The sequence below is a fragment of the Excalfactoria chinensis genome, chromosome 1, assembly GCF_039878825.1.
Source record: "Excalfactoria chinensis isolate bCotChi1 chromosome 1, bCotChi1.hap2, whole genome shotgun sequence".
NCBI classification, from domain to species: Eukaryota; Metazoa; Chordata; class Aves; order Galliformes; family Phasianidae; genus Excalfactoria; species Excalfactoria chinensis.
The window spans coordinates 68,013,096-68,036,666 of record NC_092825.1 but is presented as its reverse complement, the minus strand read 5'-3'; the positions used below and the strand labels follow the sequence as shown (position 1 = coordinate 68,036,666).

General features: G+C 39.3%; 1 protein-coding gene across 1 annotated transcript in view; it reads right to left on the bottom strand.

The window, feature by feature from the left end:
• The window catches only part of PPARA (peroxisome proliferator activated receptor alpha), a 276,741-nt gene that overhangs the window by 137,984 nt on the left and 115,186 nt on the right, over positions 1-23,571 (bottom strand). Inside the window, exon 6 of the mRNA XM_072333930.1 lies at positions 16,272-16,437. The gene's annotated coding sequence lies outside the window, so the exon portion shown is untranslated. The remainder of the gene's footprint in view (positions 1-16,271; positions 16,438-23,571) is intronic.

Sequence of the window (23,571 nt, the reverse complement as noted above, 5' to 3'; positions counted from 1 at the left end):
ATCAACATCGTGTTTAAGTCTTGCCTTACAGTATATCAGGCATGTTGAACCCACAGCCTGTGGGCCACATGCAACCGAGCACAGCTCATAGCGCAGCCTGCTCCCTGCCCAGAGCCATCACTGCAGCAGCTCTTCCCCACCAAGCTGAGCATCAAAGCACTACAAACCCCACCTGGGCTGAAACCAGAGCATGGGGTGCAGCGCAGAGACAGCACAAATTACGGCAAATAAGTTGGTGCACTTTGATACACTGGCTGAACACAGTCCTGTGAACAGCAAAAAAAAAAATAATAAAAATGAAGCTGTGCTTTCCATTTTGATAAAACCTCATAAAAAATCTCTACTGATCATCTTGAGAACTAAGTTGCAGCCACTGAAAGAGACTGATGCATTGGTTTCACATAAACAAGGTCAAATATCCCTCTAATTTTGTTTTTATTGCTTTTTTATTGTTATAATAAAAACATTAAAAAACAAAACACTTTGTTACTTTTTACATACATTAACTTTATTATACACTTAATGAGGGCTGTTCTGAAAGTAATGCCTCCTCTTTTATTATAATTGGCCCACAACATCAGTGGCAGATGTTGGTTGTATGGCAGCAGAGGTTGGCCCATCCTGACAATATTCTATTACATTTTGTTGCCATGTGACAGATGGCAGCAGAGGGGCCACCTGACAAAACAGCACCTGACACAAAGGTATGGAAACAAATTCTTCCACACAGAAGAAAATGGTACCCACTGAGGTTTACTGAACAGTTATGGAGACCAAACAGTGGATGTGAGCACAGTGAGGTGACAGTTTCAGCAGTGACAACGTTAGGCAACCTCCAGTAGTACAGAACCTTACAAACATGGCATTCAAGCTCTTGTTCATTACTGGCAAAAATGCACAGCTAATTGTGATGACTGTTGAAAAGCAGCATTCTGTAGCTGAGAACTTGATCAATCACACAGTTATTGTGCTCTTTGTAACTGTTGAAGTTTCCACAGAAATAAATAGGAGGCATTACTTGTGGAGTAACCTAAGTAAATCCTATGTATGTACATACAATTCCTCTTTACTAGGTGTAGCCCAGGCAAGGCAAAAGTCTGGATACTCATGCAGAATCTAGTTCAGAAAATAACAGTAAGCTTTGTTTATGAGGATCATATATCTGTACAGGTGAAAGTGCTTCACTGTCCTTCAATTTTAGGGCACGGTCATTACTAGAATAGACATGATTTGACTACCTCTTCCTTCTTCATCAATGTTTTGCTGAGCAAGCAGAGCAAATGCTTTAGCACTGAGTCTCAACTGCAGCATCCTATGCAGCAATTAAGTGAGCTTTCCACAAACAGCAGTTCTTGTTCCACAGGTCATCTCTTCAGTTATTTGGAGGAATAGGAATGTTTCAGAAAATCCTTCCTATAGCTGTTTTCAAACCAACTACAGCATGGGTCTCTTGTAGAGTTAAAATATATTGACTATAGCTTGGTCAAGCAAATGGTTATGTCACATGATATTGCTTTGAAGTTTACTGATGCTCTCACACAGTTCTGAGCCTTTTTTTGTGTGTGTGTGTTTTCTGATAGAGACAAAAGAGACCGAGTTAGAAGAGATGCTAATGGGAGGTTTGGGTTACCCTACACCGTCCTTTCTCAGGCTGATGACAGATTCTTACCTCTCATTCTTAGCTTGTGATTAAGTTTTATTAGTTGAGACTAGTCAAAGCTTTCAAGTCTAACTTAAATCACCCCAACATCAACCAACAAAGCAAAACGAGAGCTGTATTTACACAACCTACAAGAAATTATTACTGGCAGGCCAAAGCACAGACAAACACGAATGTCTTAGTGTCATGCCTTGTAAAAACAGTCTCTAGCGCAAACCTAGTAACTTTCAAAACCCAGCAGTTGCACAGTACCACTTTCATTGATCCTGGATGAGGAAATCCACATGGAATAACATTTAAATTGAAAATCTGACCCATAAAGTGACTGACTCCAGAGATCTGCTCTCTGCCAAATACAGCTTGTCCAAGTCTGCCATCATTCGTCCCATCTGTCCTTCCAGTTACACTGTACCAAAAACCCACTGTGCCAATAACCCACAGTGGAGCTTGCTCCAGGAAGAGCCCCAGTGCTGCATGCAGAGAGGGCAGATGGGGTTTGCAGCATGCCACAGCATGATCATCCTGAGGAAACCGTAATGTACGGAACAGACTGAAATGTAGATAGTGGTCTCCAATCCGTGAAGTGGACTAACGGCACTGTACTGTCTCACACAGCTCTTTAAGTCCTTGACAGGAAGAAGGCTGTGAAAAACTCACATGCTACAGGAACAATGATCAGAAGCCACAAGCAGTCTTTATTTCTGCTGAATGCAAATAGTATTACCATTTGGAAAAGCCAAACTTACCACTTAGAACGTTAACAAAGGATTACGACATGAGTGGAGACCTGCAAGCTAGAAGATGTACCTTACAATAAAGTAGTTCATTCAGTAGGTACATCTAGTTCAATGAGTCTGTTCATACAAAATCCATATTGCTATCTTTATTTCCATGCTTGAGATAGTCACAGAAAAAACAAGCTAGAAAAATCACTCAAGTAATCGTAGCAATGCAAGATGCCTGTATTGCTCTGGCATGTTCCACCAAGAAATTAGTTCACAATGTTTTGCCTTGAAAGTAACATTTAATACTCACAAATACAGAAAACAAGACTAAGGACAAAACATCTGTATTCCAAATCCAGCAGTCTGAAGCATGGAATAAGAACGTTCATCCTGTCCTAAGAAACAGTGTGAAAGACTATCCAAAGTAAATAAATAATTTGTAAAATGTTACGCAAAGGATATTTTTCAGTTAAACACTTCTCTCTTAATCCTTTAAGGACTAGAATATTGTTAGCCTAATTCAAGACTACAAGCTATACTTCCTCCTTCCCCTCAGAACAAGGCCCTATCAATCAATGTGCATTCGTTTTGCAAATCAGCCTCTGCGAGTGGCTTGCTTTCCTCAGCAGCTGTACACTAGCTTCACCGCAGAGCTGAAGTCAGCTGCTCTAATGCTTGCCACTAAAACATAGAATGTCAATCACTTGCACTACTCACGAGAATTAGCACAACACAAGTCTAATTAGAAACTAAACACTGTATTATCTGCAACGATTTGGAGATGGAGTAAACCGATGCATGTTTTAGGAACCTTTCTTGCTGCACAGTAGTTCATGATAACACCCACCTCACAGCTCATTAGCAAATCAAAATATTATACTGTATAAATACTACTTTGCTCTTTTACATTTTACAGAAGCCCTGAGTCTCAGGAGCTGCCATTACAGCGTATATGTGATTTAGCTCTATTGGAACATTATAGGAAATGGAAAGCAGCCCCGACTGTCCAAAAACAGCAAAATGGCAGCCAATATACTGTATACTTTGGTTCTCTCCCTATAGAAGTAGTCCTCCAACCAGCCTCAAGACGTTTTAAACTGAAATACATATTGGCAGAACACAAAGAAACTACATACTGTATGACGCCGTACATGAATTCTCAGTACTTCTGCGCTGGATTTCTTTCCTTCTCTTGTTCTTTTGTGCGGAAAACAACGTAGCCCACTGTAAGTGTAGAGAACACTAACACGAGCTTCAACTAAAAATCCAAAAGCAAGGAGGAAGAAACCCAGCAAAGAACAGAAGTCAAAGATGCAAATGTTTAACAGCAAAAAAAAAAAAGACATGAAAGGATACACAGCTGTTTTCCTGCATGGTTTCTCAAAATGGGAATTGGAGAGCACAAATGCAGACCATGTTCTCACTTGTAGTTGAGATAAACATTTACAAGCTATTCATTTTAAACAGGAAGACATAACATCAGGACACGACCTTTAATTTCACTGAGGCTGCGAAGGCAAACAACCACAGCTCTGCTGCAATGCAGTTCACATCCAGGAAGAGATGCATAGTATTCCCTGCTTTGTTATTACAGGTGTAGTTGATTTTATATTCAACGAGGAAGGTGCAATTTTATGGCTGTGTGGAAAAATCTTTAAAATGCTTGCGGGTGGATGTCTAATGATGCCAGACTGGTGTTGTAAAACATAATACAAAGATAAAGTATTGAAGAAATTGTCTATGTGCCAATGAATGAGCATCTAGGTAAATAATCCTAAACCATACATGCATATATTTGGTGTCATAACACTGTTATTACAGATGTGTACCTTTCTTTTGCTGGTTTAAAAGAGTGCAATTCTGATGCTTTATGATTAGCATTCTAGCTGGAAGCTGATAGAACTTGAAAGATACTAACAAAAGATAGTGAAAGATTAATTTACAAAGAAAATGTGCACATTCTGAAAAGCCATAATCTACTTGTAGCTTAAAAGATGAAACAAATTTCTAGCTTGTATAACATTACCTACATAAAAATCTATAAGCAGACTTTTTTATTATTATTTTTTAACATAGGAAATAAATACAGAAGACATCTCTCCATTTAACAAAAAAGTATATATTTATGGCATTTTCTTATAAAAATGAGTAGGCAAAAAGCTAGGTGACAAGTTTGAACTCTTGTACCCCCACTTATCAGTGAGACTTCTAGGAAAGGCTGAATGATTTGAAACCTTAGGAAGGCATACTGGCTACATCTTAAGTTCAGTTCTCCAACGTTGGTGTTTTCAGAATTACTAGTCATTTCTAAACCCTGGATTGCAATCTTTAAAGAAATGTTTCCTAATACCCATGACAAACCAGGTCAGAACACGTTAGTTAATTCCTCCTAGAAAAAAAATATTATATATATATATAAAGGATAAAACTATTCCCCAGTCTATAACTGGCTTCTCATCATTAAGGACCTTAAATGGTACCTCCGATTTAGCTTACTTTTACTTGCCATCAGAAGAGAAATGAGGATCCCTTCAAGACCTTTATTTCAGGCCTTGAATATTCAGTTTCACCCCAGGCTGCAAGAGAGCACCAAAGCTCTGGAACAAGCAATAGCAAAAGCTTGAGAATTCTTTTTAAAGAAGTACCAAACCCAAAGATGACACAGACACTTGAACTAACTATATTGAACAAAAAGGACTTTCACAGTATTTAACAGCCTGGTAAAATGCTAACAATTTACTTCATTTTGAGAAATAAATACTATTCACTTTAAAGCAAATATATTTTCTTTGAGAAAAATATACAGAACTATTAGAGGATCTAGAATTCTTAGATAGACCAACAGTATGGAAAAATCCTTCTACCTGAAAGTTTTTCCCATTCCAATACACTTCCACTGACATTTATTTTTCCTCAATAATAAAACGCGCAAAATCAACATTATTTGTCTCTGTAGCAAGTATTTTGAACGCTGAAAATGAGATTGACTGAAACTCCACGTTCTACAGTATACAGCGGCTCGATGAAAACAAAAATCAGCTAGATAAGATGCACACAGCCATCTTGCACATGATTTCTGAGTTCACTGCAGACTGCGAAGATGTCTAGGAAAGGTCTTACACATTTCTACAGTTCTACAAGTAGAACTGTCAGTGTACTCAAAAAGCATGACTGAGATCTTTCAGAAGCTAGCAGCTTGGTGAAACCAAAGCTTGGAGAGATATGCAGGAAGCCTATAGAAGAACTGGGAGCCACTCAATCCCACTTCTTCAACCACAAGATCAGCTTCCCTGTTAGAAGACTAGCATGGGAGGTATGACAGAAATATCTTCTGCCTCACCACTTGGGAGGAAAATGGTTTGAAATCTTATAATGAGAAGAACCCATCCAGCTGTTACCAAGTTTCATTAACCATCTAATCCTTGAGCACCTTGTCAAGTTTTAGGAACACGTTTCAGAGTACTTGGACCACAACTTGCTGAAAGCTTGGATTCAGATTTCTAATTCCAAGCAAAGCTCAGCTTTACACAATTCCAGGCAGGGATAGGAATTATCTAAATGCTTTTGCTAAATTTCCATTGAATCCCAAATGAGGGTCTGAGATAACTGAAATTACCGATCTCGATAAATCCCAGAATCACAGAAGAGCTGTGGTTATGTTGGATGAAGCCCTTAGAAATCATCTAGTTCAACCATATGAATATTTGGACATATATGAATATACGTACAGTCCATATCCAGTTCAACAAAACACCAGGTCTTGCTACAATGGGTATAAAGCTGCATGTTCTTCTTTTTGTTCCAAGACTGCTCTCCGGTTATAAATACTATGAGCTGGATTTTTTTTTTTTCCTGAAAATTAATTGCTATGAATCCAGGCCACTGTGCTCAAGTGAAAAGCAGCACAGTACAGGACTGAAAAATGAGAATATCAGTGAAGTCTCGAAACACCTTTTTAAAGGCAATGTCTTAACAAATACGACATACATACTTAACATGTACATGTATGTTTTAGATAGTTCTCTATATCTGGTAGTAAACTGTGGTTATTACAATGAGAATGTTAATTTGTCCAAACCAAACCATAAATAATAAAGGCCAGCACTTGGAAATCGGATTTGTATGGGTGGATTGTTTTTGCATCTATGTGGATTCAATGGCAGGATCAAAGATTAGGAAAGCCAGAAATAAACTCAATCTGAATACTCCTGAAGTAAAAGCACCTGGCATTTCCAGTACAAGGAAGGTTCTGTTTTCACTGACACCCACCCACATGCTTGATGAGCAGAACACTTTCAAAACAGTTAAAAAATTAAAAACTCATATTCTTCTCCCACCCTTCCCACAGCAGCCAATTTCTACTTTATCTATTTCTTTGAGTTATGAGTTAGGTGAAGGGAACAGAAGAACAGGCATCTTGAACCTCAATTTTTCTTACTATTCTAAGTAAAATTAGTTGAGCTTAACCTCCTTCCCCCAAGCTATGTATCTAGACCTGATTTTCTTCTAGCTTTTCCAAGAGACAATGTTTGATTTCATTTCAGTTGTTCTGAAAGTAATCAGAGAATAGCTATACCCATTACGAGTAATGACAGCAAAGAGAAGAGGCAGATCTACTGACTCCTACTGAGGAAACTGTTGACAGCTGACACACACCGAGTCACTTGATGTTGACAACCGGACATGAACTAACCACAGACAGTCCTACTTTTGTTCAAAATCACTGAGAATGCTGTGGCAAGTCAGGTTCAAGCATCTGAAGAGAGCTGCTCTACTTGTCCAAGGTATCACAGTGCTGTGTAATACCATAACAATAATGAGAATTTGTTAAAGGTACATTTGGGAATCTAGACATGAACAGTCCCTAGAACACAGCTCCCACTCATATGGGTAAGAGGTTAAATACTATGGTCAACATTACGGACAGAAGCAGCCAAAACAAAGTCCCCCCGTCCCCTTAATTTCTGTGAGAAATTCAAAGCTAACCAACAATTCATCTGATTTCCATGGAAACAAGATTTCAACTCATGAATCAAAACTGCACAAGGGCCAAAGAAATGCCAGAGATTCTAAAAACATTTTTCCACACTGAGATTCTCTAAATAAAAGCTTAATAGTTAAACAGAATAGAGATAAATTCACTAGGGTCTTTATTTTCCCCCACATCGTCTATACCATTCTTCTGTTTGATGTAGTACATATCTACCTTGTATACACACAGTTATATTGTTTGAATTAAATGCCCTTGATTAAAGACACTTCCATATTTTTAAATATTTTAATAATTTAAAGAGCAAAAAGTGTCCAAGTGGGGAAAAGACACAGTGGTTCAGTTTTGCGTCTCACCACAAGTCACCTCTGGATCTGGATACAAAACACTGGTACTTCAAGGGGAACAGTTAAATAGATTTTTATTCTATTTTCCAATAGAAACATACTAAGAGCATTCTCGGTTTCAGAATTATCACTTGTGTTGAGTACCTACAAATAATGAATTATTCCTCTGGAACTACTCTGGAAGTAGTAGCTGATTTTCCTAAACAAACCTGGGTCACTGTTATACTTTCACGTTAGTATTAACAGGCCCTTGCAATAAATACTTGCAGTACTATTTAACTTTGGCAGAGACAAAATTGTGTAATAACTAGATTATTTTGTAATTTTCAGTATTTCAGTGAAGGAGGTTTTATGAGCGATCCTCCTTCACTCTACATTTCTCACCACCTGTGCAATAAAGTTAGACCTGCAAATATCCATTCAGACCCAGGCATACAGGTATACAGACTTTTTAAAATGAGTATTTCTACCCTACTGGAGCTGAAAGCTAGAGCATTAGTAAACCAGCGATCCTTTTGTAGACAGAGGTAGTTTAATTGTGTCTGCTCACCCTAGAAGCAATTCCAGTTCTCATCGTTCATGAGAGAGAACAAACAAAAGCTACATTACCCTTCCATATCAGCCAGAAGCACACAGACTCAGAAAGGTAACTCAACTGCAAACATCAGCTGCTGTACCAAACATTTATAGGCACAACATAAAATAATTCAGGAAATTTGAGACCCAAATCTGCTCAAAGTTTTAAGGAAAAGAAAGTACATGCATTTAAACTCAAACCCAGTGCTTGACTCAGTAGTAACCCAAAGAAAGTGTGGCACACAGTACATTAAGTTAATAAAAAAAACCAAACAAATATACAGCTACTAAATCTGAAAATTCAAACCTTAAGTTCCTTGTTATAAAAGCCACAAGTGACTTTCTATGTAGAACTACCCAAACCACTGTGCTTCGTCCCTCGAGACAACCATTTTTCCTTCTCAACTTCCTTGCTCCTTTTGTAATGAAGTACAAAAGTTTAGTTGTCTGGAGCTCACCTATTTTCAGGCAGTTTTGAGCACTCCCCAGTCAAGGGATGAGATGACCATATGTGATGACAGGACAAGGTTAATTCACAATTTCTGGTTGCTGTTAGTGTTTCACATAGCACATGATGAGTAACAACAGGAGAGGCCTCTATTCTTCTAAGATGCAGTTGGCACAGAAATACAACCAATAGGGGTAACATTCAGGTTATGCTCAAACAGATTATCTTCCTCAGCCTCTTTCAAGCATTATCTTCCTACTTGTCCTCCTCTGGGAGCTGCAGGCAGGTCATCACAACTTCTCTCCTGACAGCTGCTGCTCTGCCCTTCAGGCAAGCACTTGGTGACCAGCCAGGCTAGGGGCTACCATCCCAAAGACACCTACAGATTGGCATTTTCCGCCAACCTACTTAATCCAGTTTAGTTTCATACACTCCAATGTAATACCATCACCTGCATCCTGTTATGCTGAAACAGAACTAGCTCACACCATGCCAAAGACCCACTGAAACGCCTGTTGGCTTCACTCTGACCTCCTCATATCTGACGAAGGCTGGAAGCCCACGAGGTATCAGCTGTCCTCATACTGCAGTCCTGCTGCTCCCTATTGAGTTACACTCATGAATGCATTCCTACCAACCCCATTGCTCACTGCCCTCATTCCTCTGTGGCCTCACCACACTGCAGTGGTAGTGCTGCTGTCTCCATGCTCCCACCACCCTCTGAGATGCTGCTGATAGAGCAAATACAGTTGTTGCAACCGGTAGCTGAAAAAATACCTGTCAGCCTGCCATTCCTGCAGTGGGCACATACTATTAGACGTTGGATTTACTCAACTCTTGCTGCACATTTTCTCCTGTATCCTGGCAATCTCTCTGTAGCTTTATGTATACCTGTCTTTCCAGAAGAACGGCTGCACACAGCACTGAGCCTCTTGTAGTGATGATTTGCATGCTCCTTTCAGTACATGCTCAGTACTGGTGCATTATCACAGCAGCACCCCCTGCCCTTTCATCCCTGTCTTGGATTCACTTTTCTTGCATTAACTCAGACCACAGCCTGAGCACTGCACAAGTGGCGATCATTATTTCACTCCCTTCCCTGGACATTTCAAGCTGCTCTTCACAATCTTTGCTTCATTCCTCTAGGGTTAGATGTCTTTTTCTCAGCAATTCCTCCTATAAAGTGGAATCACATGTCCCACAAATGATCCTGTCTCTAATTCGGAAATCTTTTATGTCTCTGAAGCTACATGTGCATGCCAGAATTCTCAGCTCCACGATGCAAGCATCTCTTCTCTGCTTTTTGCTTCTGGGATTTAAGGAGAAGTATCCCTCTGCTACTTTGGCTGTATATTTTCCACAAATATTTTACAGCTGTCTCAGCTGTTTGCATATTTGCTCCTGGCAATTTTATTTCACTTTCATTTCGTCCTGTGAAAATATAAAACAGCTGTATCTTCATTTTGCCACTTTTATTCCCATTGCCAAGATCATATGCAACAATAATTCTTCATATACACATGAAATCTTCATGGCCTGCAAGTCTAGTATTTCTAGTGGTCCAGTTCCTTGTAGGGGGTTTAATGTGCCCATGCCTAGTTGCTGATAATCTGATTTTTCTCTCTGTGTGCGTCTCTCTCAGCCTGATGCTAACCATCTCTGATGCTAACCATCTTTCCACATACAGTATGCTATGTATATAACTCAGAGATTTCATCTTTTTGAAGCCCACCTCTGAAGAACTCAAAATACACATTAGTACATATAGTACACAGATGTATCAACGAAGCACAATGAGAATAATAGTAATAAAAAAAACATCTACTTTTTCTGACTGGCAAACGATGCTCCTCTTCCCAAGTTCCAGTTGGGTTGCCACAGCCAGTGACAGGAGGTTGCTCTGACAAGTGTGGCAAACACCTCCAAATCCTCTCAAGTCTCCCTCACCTCTCTTGTTCCTAAGTAAAGTAATACACCTCTTTTCCTACATTTGCAGTCACTACGTTAAAGTAAACTACAATATTCTCTAACAGAGAGCTTGCTCAAAAAAGAAAAAAAGTGACAGTGACAGTCAGTCGGTCCCAATTAAAGACCTTTGCTTGACAATTTCTGGAAGCTCTGCTTGTGCCTAACAAATCACCTAGCAGAACAATTTTCTCTTCTGCAGCAGCACAGCTTCTCAATTCTGCAGCAGGCAACCCATCTCTCCATTAATTCATGCCTCTAAGAGCTTCTCGGCTCCATAAACAGTAGGATTATGTTTTAATCAAGAGTGGAAGCTCTGAAAAATAGTCAGAAGTTTTGCTCAGGGAAGATGCTGAAAATCTGTCCCTCCTGTAGCACTGAGGTGCTCCACAGGTGCCTAACGCCTCAATTCCTCCTCCTGCTGAGTAGCTCTGTTGAGCCACTGCCAAGGGTGTGTGTCTGTGGGGCACTGCCTCATTGTGCTCCTGGACTCCAATTTCACACCTGGAAGTGGTGGTTAGTATCTCCTAACACCAAGCACTTCCAAATGGGTCACATGTAATAACCCCCACAAGGAGGGACTCAGGACAACAAATGCAGCATTCTCAGGTCAGCAACAATGCAACAAAGCAAAAACACACTGTTTGGTGTTCTTAGGAGAATAAATGAAAATACTGCAAACAAATATGCAAGAATGGAAACTGTTCTGAGAGATTACTACATGCTTCATTTCACTTAGCCGCCATCACCGAGCCACAATGCCAAAGAACACCTCACATGTAACAGGCCCGTTCTCAGAACTGCAGTTCTGGATTCAGTCCTCCACTGCCTCTCCTGGAAGCACAAGTGACAGTCAATTTTAAAGGCTAAGATTTGAGATTGATGCAGGCCTTTCCTTTTGCAAATGCAATTCGAAGGCTCAAAATAATTGTTGCTAAAAATATGATAATAGAAGGGTTCCGGCCTTGTGCTGTAATGAACTGCAGGCTCAATTGTCTGAAGGAGTAAAATTACATTGATGAGATGGGATCAAAGACAAACTAAAAATCAGACATTTCCTCTTGAGGGGAACAATTTTAGGAGGGTCACGCTTTTTCAAGCGGTCCCTACCACAGTTAAAAGGCTGAGAGAGCTTGTAGTCAGGCTTATTTCATTATCAAAACAACAAAAAGAAGTGGGTACACAAAAACCGCAGTGCCAGAAAACACTCAAAGAAAAGCAAATGCAGCAGTTCTTACTAGCAAGTAGAATGCATGGCCAGTATTTCTTTGTTTCAGAAATTAGCTGCAACACAGATAACAGAATGGCATTAGTAACAGCTCCAACTGTCTACCATCCCTAGGCAGCACGCCTCCTGTAAAACTTCAGAGGCGCCACCACTTTTTTATTCCTTGCCAACATGCACATTTGTCACACCTGTTGGGATGCCAACCATTTAATGGCAGAATGCGAACAGCAAGAGCTTTAAATCCAGTGAATACTGAAAGCAGCTTATGCCAGTTACAGGATCTCACTCTAGAGCTTCAGAATAATACATCACACAGTTGTGACAATTAAACGTAACAAACGTAGAACTGCTGAATCCTTCATGCTTTCATTTTTAAATAGAATTGTTTATTTGAGGCAGTTTTCTGAACATGAATTTTGCAGACATAGATTAATCATCCAATAATGTTCATACCAAGAAAATTGAAATTTAAAAAAAAAAAGCAGAAAAGACAGGAAATTTCCTGATCCCAGGTTGTACAAAACCAGTTTTATAGCTGTACCTTCTTATTATGTCAACCATCATGGAAGACTTACTTGCAGTTTGTGGAGTGCTTCCATACATGGCATTGGTGAATTTTATGTCTAGCTGTTAAACCACAACTAACAATGGGAAAAGACACATTGCACCTTCTTTGTACTATTATCCTATAATCTGCATTTGAAGTCAGAGCAGTAGAGGCTGCATGAATCTATGAACTTAGAGCAGCCTGTGCACCAGTGACCACGGCACTTTCACATTTACGTTAGAAATAACATGGCTTCAAACTTACTTTTCATTGACGTTCTGTATTCTAGAGTCTTGACATAACAGAAGCAACTCTCACCCACTAAAATTGAATTCATTAAAAATACATACATGAAGCATATCCTGATTATCGCGTGTCTAGATCTAATCAAAGAAAACCTGCTATCTTCTGCAAAAAGGCTCTGATACCTTCAAGATACCATCTTTTCTTAGTCTCCTATCAATCTCAAGAATTGTTACAATTGTCTGTAAGTCACATCAAGCTGTACAGAACAAAGTCTCCAAAACAACAGACATGACTGGTAACGACAGCAACAGACAGAGCCCTAAAATTGGTTTCTTAAAAGCAGACCCACACTGTCCCTCTTCTCAGGCCACCACAGGAGAACTTACCTTAGACGTTATTAGAGGTCAAAACTAAAGAAAAACAACAAAAACTCTTTTGGGTGGTTCTTATGAGCCTGTCTCATGAGTAAATGCTAGCCACCAGTTTGTAAACAGGAGCAAAGCTATAGCTTCTAGTCAATCATCTAGAACAGTTTTGTGAGGTTGGTGAGAAAAAGCACCTATCTCACCTCACTACCTACACAGAAATTACACCTAGTGTTTTAAACATAACAACTACACACATTTTATTTTTATCTCTCTCAGGTTCCTCTTTAGGTAGCTACTTAGCGATGAGAACTCATATATGCTAATCGTTGTTTAATAGTTCACATTCACTAAGTACTAATAGAAACAAATTATTGGAAATACTGAAGTTACTGTGAGGCTGAAAATACATGGTATCCTGTTTGATAATCTGTACAATTTTAAAATACATGGAAAATAAAAGCAAGAATATGACACCTACCAAAATACTTCAAAGTATTTTAATTGAACTTTTGCAGCCTTTTTACTTTACTCCAAGTTACCTAGCAAACTTAATTACCTTTTTACTCTATTCCTTGCAAGCTCCTTTTGTCTCTCAAATATTCAATATTATTATTATTATTTAAGTTAGCTATAGCTCAGCTGCTTTTTGTTACAGGTCTTCCTTTTGGCATAACATACAGGAAAAATAGCAACATACTGAGGACCACTGTTGCATTCATTTCAGGCAGCAGTCTTTACCCTCTGCTGGTTTGAACATCTAAGTACATCTTGCTCATAAAAAGTCAAATTCATTTGAATGTGCATTTGCATCTCTTCTCAAAATGTCTCATTCCTCACTTTACAACAGGTAAGACAAGACCAGACTGATGGACACCACTTACTATTTTTACTTGGAGTGATGCAGTGTGAGCAGTGCTGCTGTCAGAGAACCTCGCCTATCAAAAAAGCCCAAAGCAGGGAGAACAATTTCTCCTCCCTCAGAGTATCCAGAGTAAGTGTACTTGAACGAAGTTCATTGGGTATTGAAAGACTTCCGAACTGTTACAAAAACAATTGAAAACCAAGACAACCTTCTGTCCACAGAAGGAATAGCAGTTTTCAGAATGAATCTAGATGTGATACAAAATATCCACCAAAAGAAAGAAAGTACCGCTCACAGCTCAACTGGTTAGTATCTGTTGTCACAATCACAGACTGTTTGTCTGTAAATTTATTTTAATTATTTGTTGAGATATCATTGGGCATTACTTTGCCTTAGCCGAATTTCTTTCACAGAGAATGAACATTAACTTGCAAAGACTTTAACCTTAACAAGATGTCATGCCATTACAACCCTTGGATTAGATCACCCTGTTATAAACACATGATGCTGGAGACTGCAATTTAGCTTCTGATCTTGCATTTCATTCTGAGGCTTAGTTCTCAGGAGATGAATGTATTACTAGACTTACATACATTGTAGATTGCATAAATACCTATTTTCTTAGTAGCAACAATGAATCTCTTAACTGGTCTGGTTTTCCCCTCTATTTTTTTTAATAATCAGATTATTAAGGTGAATTATTTATGTTTTAAATTCAGTGTGAAATACAGGGGGACACAAATCTCAGCTGTTTTAACATCACTGGCAGGTAATTCAAGACAGGAATCAAAGATGGAAACTATCAAACTGCTAACATTCCAACAATGGAAGTTAATACTCCATCCACATATTTTCAAGCCTTGAAATCTGGTCCCCCAGTGCCTTTCCAGTAGAGATCCACACTCCAAAGATGTCCCTAGTTTTTGTAGAGATATACGATCTTCAAAGCCAACACATACATAGTGCTTTAAACTAAGCAGTGTTGGGAATCAAATCATAGACTCAAATGGCCCTTAGATAAACTGCATTGGCTAGTAACCTTGTTCTTGATATAATCCATAGCTGGACCATACAGGCTACAGGTCAGTGCTATGGCATCATAAAAGCAGTTTATTCCTAGAAATCAGACACTGATGTAATGATTAGTAAGTCTTTGCACAATTTCCTTAGTATCTTTGATAAGCTGTGGCGTGTCCAGCACGTGGTATCAGGGTACAGATATCATCTTATCTACATTGTTTGGAATGATAACAAAACAAAACAAAAATGCATGCATGTTTTGCCTTCATTGCAGACATTCAAACGACTGGGGAACAGGGGAAAACCAGAGCTTTATTTTTTAAAAAAGGGATCCGTGCAATATTGACTGCCCCACAAATACTTATTAACCAACTGCAGTGTTTTCTACCACAAATATTCCCTTTAATGTCAGCAAGAAAGAAGAGATGCAAAGGCTGCAAGAATGTTTATGCCCACTGCTGTCTTAATTATAAACTTGTCTGACTACAAACAAATGAAAAATAAGTTGTTTGCATGCCCTGGCCAAATTCCTAAGGTTATAAAGAGAGCATTCCATTATTTATTATAGGAAGCATTTTACACCACTGTGAATATAAATGCTTGCAATAATAAGAACTGTACACATTTAAAGAACCAGGTCTTTGGCATGAATACTGCTTTGGTGCTAGCACAGGCTGCCCAGAGAAGCAGTGGATGCCCCAACCCTGGAGCAAGGCCAGGCTTTTTTGGGCACTGTGCAGGCTGCCAACCCTGCCCACAGCAGGGGATATGGAACTAGATGATCTTTAAGGTCCCCTCCAACTTAAGTCATTCTATGGATTTTAGTTATAAGCATGAGATGAAAGAGGAGCAGGAATAAAAAATAATATAAGAAAGTACTGCTATCCTTTGTATAATACTCTGTATGTGAAACACTACAGTCACAGAGAAAACATTAAGTGATTCATGCTGTCCTAACTCACACTGAAAGTTATACACTTCTTTGTTTGGAAATAAGCTATCAGAAACAGAAAAAACAATGTATATTTTCATTTTTGAATAGCAAACGATATTTATTGCAATATATACTCAAGGTAATGAATACGGGCTTACTGTTGTTCCAGTTTTCGTTACATGAAGAAACAAGGCATAGAAAATTTCTTACATGGAATTGCTCTGAAAAACATTTCAGCATAGAGGTCAATTCACAAACACTATCTTCTTCCCTGACCTAGAACTATACCTCTATGTTTCCTATAAACTTCTACTTTACAACTAAGTGTTCTTGTTTTGTTCTTTTTCCAACTTACCACAAGGTGCGTAAGAGTTTTCTGGCAGTCCTGAAGATGATGTGGTAGCAAACTTCTTATCCTGCATTTTGAAGGATGGTTCAGACAAGGAAGAGCTACTTCACTTGAAAACTCAAATCCCGCTGCCACGCATTTCACACATCTGGGTTACATCCAGGCTGAGACACTGGGAAAAAAAACACACACATATATATTTTTATTGCCACAAAGAGTCATGGAAATATGCATCAACTAAAGTAGAAACTGTATCCAAGAGCTGTCTTTGTGTTAGCCGTAAAAAAAGATACCTCAACACTGCATTTAGATCACACTGTGCTCATATCCACTGTTGGGTCTCCATGAACATCCAACCAAGGCGTCAATGGGGGCCATTTTTTCCACATGAAGGAATTCAATTCCACACCTCTGCTTCATAAGCACTTACATGTCAGACATTACTTTGTCAGACTGCCCCTCTGCTGCCATCCGTCACACGGCAACAAAATACAATGAAACATTCGTGGGAAGGTTCAACCTCTACAGCCGTAACGCTAACATTCACTTTTGACATTGTGGGCCAACAGGCATTACTTTTAGAGCAGCCCCCATACATAAGTAAAAGTTGAAGAATAAAAGATTTACAGAAACATTCACTTTTAAAAACTGGATCCTGTATCAGAGAGTAAGGCATGAAAGCACTTTAGTGAACACATTTTAACTGTACAAGGGCGGCAATTCTCAATCAGATGCTTGTACAAAGATTTTATTCTTTCTGCATGCCTTTTATTGCAACACCGCTAGATATTTCTCAATCCATTAGCTTTGTGATTGTGCTCCACAGAATGACAGCTTTTGTCAGCAAACTGCCCTGCACCACTGTGGAAAAAGCAACAGAAGAAGGAGCCTGCACATATATTTCAAGCTGCTCTCTATACAGCAAAGCAAACTATCGAAGAAAAGAAGTTATCTGCATCATAAAGCAGGATGGCAGTATTGTTTTGAACTGTACTGTACACCCTATGCACTTCAGTGATGTGAAAAGGACAGACACCTGCTTTTTGACTCACAAGTCACATAGTCTGTAAAATAACATAACATATACATACGTATGCATACACATATATATGTAGATACATACACACACACACACAGGTGTAACGTAACCCCTTCTGAAACATGCTGTGGATTATTTCTTACAGGAGTTGTTTTCCAGCACAGAGATTGCTAGTGCCTCACTCTGCAATTGTGCAGCCTGTGAAGTCAGACTGCGGATTTCTTAAGGACACAGCCCAGCATTCAGGAAGCCAGAGATGGAATCGCAAGTTTGAATCTAGCTCCAGGTAACTCATGGCTGAAGTCCGGCTGTGCTTTTTAACAAGACCTCCACAAAGGTAGCCATCTAGGTAAAAACTCATCCTGCAGCTTGTGGGAGAGAAGCTGATCTCAGCATACTGGAAGAGAATCATTCTCATCTACAGCATCTCAGTGATTCAAACCTTGCAGTGACAGGAATGCATGCTGCCCCACTCACACACGTGTTTCTTGACAACTGCAAGATTTGAAAATCCTAAGAATTCGACCTTCAGAAGTTACTACAGCGTGAGATTTACTTTCAAGAATGCTTGTCCTGGACAGGTAGATGTGTAATAAAAACCTACACATATTTCATAAGCAGAATGTATTTTTTCCATTTAAATTATATGTAATATGTAAAATATTAAATTTAACTCTATCTATGCAGAATATGGAAACGTACAACTTTCTCTAGAAACCAGATGCTGCCGTACTTGCCAAGAAATTTGTATCATGGCAAGGTGATCGATCTCAATGCATACTTCCAAGTTTGTATTTCAGAGTATTAATATAATTAAGATAGGAATATATGAGCTCCTCTGCTTAGCACCTTAACTGCTGTGCCAAGCAGATGAACACATAACAGCAGCTACCAATTTAGAACTTGACAAACATGGTTCCTTATACCAAGAAAAAAACCACCACCCTCATCATATGAGTATTTACTTTACAGAAGTTTGAACTATGCTAAAAAGCAATAGACCTTGATCTTGTTAACGTGGCTTAATTTGATTCTAACATCACAGATTTCATGACATTTGGCATTGTTCTTAAAGACCTACTTCCTGCAGTCGTGCAGTTACAAGACAATTAACAGTTTTAAGGACTAAATATATTTATATACATACACACACACCCTCACTCTTATTGCTAAATGCTTAAGGTGTGCATCTCAGCCACTCAAAAACCACACAGCAAACTAAAAGAAACTCGACAACATTTTAACATCTTACATCATTCAAGCTATGTTCTGATTCTTGAATCTAGGTTAATATTTCCTTCAATTATTTCCTTAAATTGGTAATGCCACACCATTAATCCAGGAACCAACTATGAAGGCCAAGATCAGGCTAGGCAACAGAGCCAGCTCCTGTCAGTGCTTCCAGTTGAAGGCCAGCAGAACCATCTATAGACTTAAGGCAAGCTTGGTGAGAGTAGCATTACGCATGCTCTTGCGGAACCAGCCTTAAGCTGGACCTACATATGACAGCCCCAGTACTCACAGCCAGGCCTCCCATCACTCCTCAGCTTGCTAAGCCCTACAGCAACACAGACAGACAAAGGAGGAAGACCACTACAATAACTGAGGGGCTGAAGCATCAGCACTGTGAGAAGAGGCTGAGGGAAATTGAGCTTGGTGGCAGCAGCACCTCCATACCTGAGAGAGACTACCAAGAAATTGAAGCCAGGCTGCTCACAGTGGTATGTGATAGGAAGACGAGACAACAGTAAGCTGAAATATGACAGGTTCAGGCTGGAAACAAGGAAAAACTGTGAAGCTGGTCAAGCAATGGAAGCCAGAGACCTCGTTAGCTTCCATGCGTAGGGGCCTTCAAGGCCTAACTGGATGAAACCCTGACCTACCTAGACAGACCTCAAAGGAGACCCTGTTCCGGGCAGGAGGACCAAGTAGAGACCTCCTGATCTATGCAGCTTGAAGGATCCTACAATCACATTTTGTGTTGTGAAGCACCACTGCCTTCCTGCATCTTTTCTGGAGTTAATCTCTACTGAAAAGATTTCAGCTGCTCTACCCACTTAGAGCCCCAGATCTGACACCCTGAGAGAGCTTCTCATCTGACACCAGTACTTTTTTCTTCTGAGAGAGAACTATTCTTTCAAGCACTTGAATCCCTAAGTACATTTGATTCATTTTTCAAGTATTTTTGAAGTATTTTTGATTCATTGTTGCTATCTAGTAAGTAAACCTCCTACACTAGCAACATGCAAAGCTGAGAAGTGGTAAAATATTTTTCCTCATCACAATTCAATTTAGTTCAAGCCATTTTTCCCTTTTCTCTTCAAGAAATATAACCTCATATGGTCCCGACATATCCTTTCTTGTGGGGAGTCAAATCAACTGCTGAAGCTATTGGTATAAACATATTTCCATTGTTTTTTTCTCTTGTATACATTATCAGCTCCCAAAGCATTCTGTTGGGAAGGCAGGCAGCTTTCACACACAACAGAAAATCAGAATACATGAACAGCAAGATCACTGAAACAGATCTACACAGTAGTACCTGTTTTTATGACTACTGTAATGTGGAGACTAAAAATGCAGTACTTGAAGGAGTTGGGAACCAAGACTGTTGAGGTACCTAGAACGTCTACTGTCTGATATTTAAAAATGCTGCTGATTAACTGTTACATAAAGTCCTGGGTACACGTTGGTACAGAATTTATTACTGAAGTCTAAACATATTGAAGAGTGAAACTCATTTAAAAAAACCTGAACACTCCTAGTAAGAAATACAGTCATAGCCAGTCACCCCAAGGTACCTGTAAACCCAGTTAGAACGTATTTATTCTACCTTTATTAGAAGACCACCTTCCTAATGCAACTGGTTTTCATTGATTCCTGGAGTGCTTTAGTTTTGCTTCTTTTTCTTTGTCTAGCAATGCCCTAGCTTCATTCTGTTAATGTATATAATGTTCCCTATGAAAAAAACATTCAGGTTTCTTCTTCTGGCACCAAGATAATACTGAACTCGACAAGCTATTAAGAAGTCCAAATGATAGCAAAAGTGTCTTCCAAAGCTTACTTAGAACAAGTATAAAAAACACAAGTCTAAGCATACCAGAGTTTGTGTCTCTTACACATCTGGAAGGCTGCCTCAGAAGAAAAAAACAAAACTCTATTATGTATGAGATCCAAAACATCTGTGGTGAGCTCCAAAAGCCAGATTCAGAAGAGCTGGAGACAGGCAGGGCTCCCAGCTGTACTCACCATCAGCAAGAGCCTAATGCCTGTCTGGAAGCAGGTGACAGCGGGGTGGAAAGATCTGCCATTGCAAAGGATGGAAAAAATATCAGGGGGAAAGGGGCACATGAAGCAGAAGAACAGGAACAGAGAAAACATGACTAAGGCACAAACATCAACCCATGAAAAGTTTTGCAGAAGAGTCCTCACCGTGCTGGCATGGCAGAAGAAGCATACTGAAGGTAAGAAGGAATATTAGACTGGCTGTAATATGGACCAAAGAAACCTCTACAGCAGAAGTCAGAATGAGAATGGCAGCAGAGCAATAGGAGTGAAGAATCTGAGAAACTTGCTTATTTAATCTTTCTTCTAAAGAGCTAAATACATCTTTCCGGGTTAATCTTACAAATTTCCTTAATACTTTTGGCACCCCTTTCAACTACAGTCACTATATGTAGGCATATTAACTATCTGCTTCTATGCATGCCATACAGCTCAATAATGTTTCACTTCCAAAAAGGAAAAAACATAACTTTTTTATCTCTAGGAGCACTGAAACTTGAGTTACACTTAATCCTCTCACCAAAGAGAAACTGCTTCTAACTTCTAGGGGCACACTGTGCATGTATCTTTTTGCTGTTCAGGGAAACAGGGAAGAGAGAGTTACGTTAAGTATAAAGGAATACTGACTAGGCAAATATGAATAAATCTTTCTAAGTAACTGCAGCCAATTCTGACAGAAAGCAAAAACTATTTACTTCCCTACGTATGCCAAATTCATCACAAGCATTTGTCCTGCTATGTAAAAATACACGGACTTTTTAAACACTGCAAATTAAGCAAGGGTTTCACTGATACTCCTTGCTAAAACACTGCTCATCTCTCCAGGGCTAGGGTTCTACCTGGAATTTGAGACTCTGCGTGGAGTGATCCTTTAAACCCCTACAAACCTTAGAAAGGGCACTGACATTCACACTGTGGCGGATCTTGCTGTCACACATCTATGTCACTTTCCCAGCGGTTGCTCCTCCCAGCTGCTGGAGATTACGACTCTCTGCTTTCTGATTGAGCCTGGAGACCTAAGCATATTCCCACAGCTTAGCATAAAGCCATGAATTTTACGCCGTTTGAGCAGAACCTGGGGTTTTGCAATGAGGCAGCTAAGGTGTGGGCACACGCTCCCAGCTGCAAATTCTGCTGAGGAAGCACTAATCTCCAGCGAAGGGTGGAGCGGAGACTTTGGGACAGAAACAACTTAAACCACTTCAAGGTCTGCCACGGCTTGTCTGTCAGCACCACGGCTTTGCTCCTGTAAAGAAGCCTATCGACATCAAAGGGACCGTGTGTGCTGGTGCAATTACTGACATCCACGTACGCAGAGAAGGCCAACTAAAATATGTAATTTTTAAATACATGCTAACGACATCATTTTCACTTCACTAAAATACTACGCATACTTGCTAGGAAAAAATATATATCTATTGCAAAGTTATTGCTCACTTATTTAAAATAAGGTCAATTTTGTACAGCAACATTCACAGAAAATTTCCAAACAGTACTCTTGCTAATCTATGCTGATCTGTATACACCAGCAAAACCTTGCTACAAAAGTGCCTTTATATATCCAGGAATACGCTTATGCCTAAACAGGGAATTTTAAGTTGTTTCCCAGACTGTTCCTGTATCCAATGCAACCTGTTTATTTTGACCTCAGTTCTTAGAAACTGTTGATGCCACGGTAGAAATATGCTGTGTGTTCCAACAGGCAACAAACAGTCCTAATGACAGAATACTCCATCTGTGCTGCCAGAGCGTGCAGCATCACTCTATAGCTTGTATATGCTTCAAGCAGGAAGGCTCAAAGCACAGAGAGAGCAGGGATGCAAACGGCACTGCAGCTCACAGTGCTATGTGCATTCTGACTTTACCAAGCCAGTCAAAATGGGCCTTTGAACAGTCTACTATCTACTGAATTATCTACTTGACATTAGCATACCCCAAATGCACCAGCAGCAATTTTGTGCTATCCTCCCTGCTCTGAGTTTAAGTACGTGCTTCTTAAGGTTGTTGGTTTTTTGTTTTGCTTTTTAACGTTTCAAGACTACAAAGTCAAGAAAGCTGATTTAAAACTGTCCAGTGTTATCAAAAGGTAAAAGTTAACGTGTGCAGAACATATGGCTCTATTTATGGCAGGACAAATTCAAGGGAATTTTCCAACAACCCCATACTTTGCAAAAGGTATATTACAGAAAAACGCATGTGGAGATCCTTTAATTATTCTTACAACTTCACTTAGAAGAAGATTCTCTTCTTACACGATGCAGCTGTGGAGCAACATCCACTGGTAGTGGTAGCATGAAAGGGCAATCCTTTTCTTTTACCAAGGTCTGGTACCAATTACCATGGATTTAGAGGCACTATATAAAAGACAGTGCTGATTTGTTTCTAAATTTGTATCTTGATTAAACTGTCAGACTACAGCAAAAAAAAAAAAAAAAAAAAAAAAAAAAAGAAAAGAAAAAAGAAAAAGAAAAAGAAAAAGAAAAAGCCGCCCCTACCTGATGTTAAAATGCTACTGCAATATATTACCCAAGGAGCACAGGACGATTTCCAAACACTTACAAATGGATCTATGCTACATTTTATGTTTAAACTTCAGATTTCTGTCATGCCGAATCAAATGCAGCAGAAACAGCATTTTATACTTGAGCTGTAAATTCAGCGTGTTCCAAATTTTTTTTTTTTTAATAAAATAAAAATCAGCTATTTAAGCTAATAACAACTACGTTACTATTTTCAAAATGATTTTAAACATAGTACCAAATAATAATAACAAAAAAATAGGCAGAACCAATTTCTCAGGAACACAGATGGGTCAGAATAGCATTTTTCAGCATTGATCTCAGTAAACAGATCGTTTGGTCTCACCCTGTTAAAGCTAAGTTATTTCCCCTGCAGTGGCTTCAATGATATTGAATATATTTTAACTATCTAGAATTTCAACATCTAGGATTAGTGCTGTAAACATGCATAGTGATTGCGGTC